The following is a 3,242-nucleotide window of genomic DNA, read 5'->3' on the forward strand; positions in this document are numbered from 1 at the left end:
CCCTTGGGAGTCTGATCTCTGTAGTAAGACCCTGTAGACCCTGTACTAAATACATTTAAAAAGGGGCTGGGGATTTGGCTCAGTGGTAGAATGCTTGCATAGCAAGCTGGAAGCCCTGGGTTCGGTCCTTGGCACCAAAAACAAAACATAAACCTCCCCTAAAAAACAGTTCAACCAAAAAAATACGGTAAAATCAAAAAAGACCAAAAACAATCAAGGCAAATACATTAAAAAAAAAAAAATAGTACTGAGGCGAGGGATGTTCCTTAGTGGAACAGCATTTGCCTAGTATGCCTGAGGTCCTGGATTCCAGCCCTGAAGCCCAGGTCAGTAGCATATGCCTGTAATCCCAGCTATTTAGAGGTTAGGGCAGGAAGATCACAAGTTTGAGGCCAACCTAAGCAATTTAGCATGACCTTGTCTCAAAAGGACTAGAGAGAGATATAACTCAGCAGCATAATAATTGTTAGGTTTTTTCCATGTGCAGAGACAAAAGAAAGGTTTTTTTGTTTTCATATAGTATCTCGCTACACAGCTTGGACTCGTAGGGATTCTCCTGTCTCAGCCTCCCCCGCACTGGGATTACAGTTGTGCACCACCACTGTTGGGGTTCCGGGGCCAGCACAGCATGGTGTACCAGGGATTGAACTTGGGTCCTTCCACTTTGCCAGGCAAGTGCTTAGACCACTAAGCTCTCTCCCCAGCCCAGAAAGGCCTTTACTGAGGACACTGACAGACAGGACTGCAGGAAGATAGCAGGGACCCTCTGACTTGAGACACAGGGGATCTGCGATTTTTATGGAGTTTTGCTAGGGGTGGAGCTTGAAGAACAGGCTCAGTGACACATGAGAGGCTGACTGGGGGTCTGTGCTTGGGAAAGGTAAGAGAAAGTTGTATCCAGGGCTGGGGTGGGGATGGAGGTCGTGGTCACTGGGAAGATATGCAGTTTGTTGTTTTGAGGCTTCAGCGATGTAAGATGACCACCATAACAATTCAGCAATTTATACCCAGGGCTAGAATCTCTCAGTAATTGAGTAGCAAGGGTTTGAGTTCAATCCCCAGTTTAAAAAAAACCCACATACATGTCAGATACTATATGACACCATCTCCACCACGCTACCTACATGATCTATCCCAAAAAGCTGCACCACCTGTACTGCTGCCCCTTCGTTCAGGGACAGGCAGTCCTGGGCACACCATCTCCAACACCGGCAGGGCAAGGATGCTGTCCTCAGTTTGCTTCCAGGAATGCGCAAGGGGTTTTCTTCCACAGGGTCCAAGAATGCCCACCCTTGGCAGTCAGGGCTATGTCAAGCCAGACAGGCACCGGTGAGGTTCATGATGGCCAAGTCAGATACAGCCACGGCACAAGGCCAGGTTTTGCCAACAGCTACAGCCAGCAGCCACCAAAAAACTACAGGGAAGGGCGGGGCAAGGCTCCAGGAAGCATCCTGCTGTGGCGGGAGAACCCTTGAGAAGACCCTTCTGTTGTCTCACCCTGTTCTCAGCCCCCTACCCAATACTGGCCTCCCGTACTAGAAGGTGAGAACAAGCCCCAGAATAGCAGGGAGAGCTTCAGGGCCCCTTTTTATTTTTCTTAATTTTTAGTCTTTTTAAACAAAGCTCAAGAGTTTATTAAGAATTAAAAACAATGTGAATAAGCCATACAGTTCATTTCACAATAAAGAAACTTTTTTCCCCCTTTCTTTTACTTTTCAGGTTCTTTTTTGGGGGAGGGGGCAAGACAGCCATTAAAGAACAACAGCTGAGGAGACAGCTCAGTGGCATAAGCACTTGCCTAGCAAGTGCAAGGTCCTGAGTTTGATCCCCAGTACCAAAAAAAAAAAAAAAGAAAGTTACTCTTTTGGATTTAAGAAGAGGAAAAGAATCTTGTAAAAAAAAAAAAAAAAGAACAACACATCTCAGAGGAAAGCAGGTGCAGGAAACAGGCACAGAAACACAGCAGACCTCTTCACCCACACCACTGTTAAAGGAAGACTTGGCCTCCACCACCTGGAAACTCCATGGACAGCACTTAAAATCATCTCCTGTAGAGCCTGCTTGCTCTCTTCCCTGGGGATCTACACCCAAGTGTTTGGTGCCCAACCCAGGAGTTGGCACAGGTTGGCCACCAGGGGCTGGAGGGCACCAAAGACTGGGCCTGCACCTCCACATTCCGGTGCTTGGAAGTTACCTTCAATGTCACCAGAGCACTAGGGATGGGATAGACCCAGGCCAGTAGGTGACCTCAGGCAGCCGATCCATTTAAAGTGAAGGTGAGCCCAGCTGACATATAGGGGTTCCAACCACTTTTAAGAGAAAGACAATAAGAGCGATGTCACAAAAGTACAAAAATAATAAAAAAAAGTAAAATCAACATTCCTTAAAGACAGTTTAAAAAAATCAAGGCTCCTTTTAAATACTGTTCCCAAAGAGCAGCCTGGGATCCATGCCTTCTGTCCTGATGGACCACCAGCAGCAGCTGAGACACCCAACAATCGCTTACAGCGGACACCTGCCAAGGAACAGGGCTACAGCTCCTGCACTGAGGTGTCATCCTGTGGGAAGCAGTGTTCTCTCAACTACAGACCAGGCACAGAGCACGCTGCGCCCTTAGAAGCCAGGGCTCCAACCACCTGGCCTGGTAAGCTAAGTTACTAGCCCAGATGCTGCCCAAGGTGACCTCTGCTCTGGACACTCAAATCTAAGGGGAACTTTAGAATTTTTTTTTTGTTTTTGTTTTTTTTTGGCTAGTTCAGGCTGCCTTAAGGGCAGGTCTGGTGTGCTCATGGAGCTGGGGATTGAACTGCGGTCCCTCAAGCCTGACTGAGTGTGCCCAAGCAGGTGCTTGAAACAACTGAGCTAACCCATAAGCCCCCATCTAATGGGACCTTAAGGATCCCACAGATCTGTATAAGCAAAGGAAAGATCACTGACGTAGAAGTTAGCTGAAGGAGACCCTCATCCCAATGCTGCTATCAAACTACTTATAGAAGTCATTTAACTTCCAAGACTGGCCAGAGGCTGAGGAAGAGAAAAAAAAAAAAAAAAAACACTAGTAAAAGATCCTGGGGTGCTGGGCATACAGCTCAGCAGCATAGCACCTGCCTGGCAGGCACAAGGTCCTGAGTTTGATTCCTGGTACAAAAAACAAAACAAGGGGACTGGTGAGATGGCTCAGTGGTCTAAAGCACCTACTTAGAACAAGCTTGGCAAAGCACAGGGACCGCGGTTCAATCCCC

Source organism: Octodon degus, unplaced genomic scaffold (genome assembly GCF_000260255.1).
Source record: "Octodon degus isolate 3935 unplaced genomic scaffold, OctDeg1.0 scaffold00005, whole genome shotgun sequence".
In the NCBI taxonomy this organism is placed as follows: Eukaryota; Metazoa; Chordata; class Mammalia; order Rodentia; family Octodontidae; genus Octodon; species Octodon degus.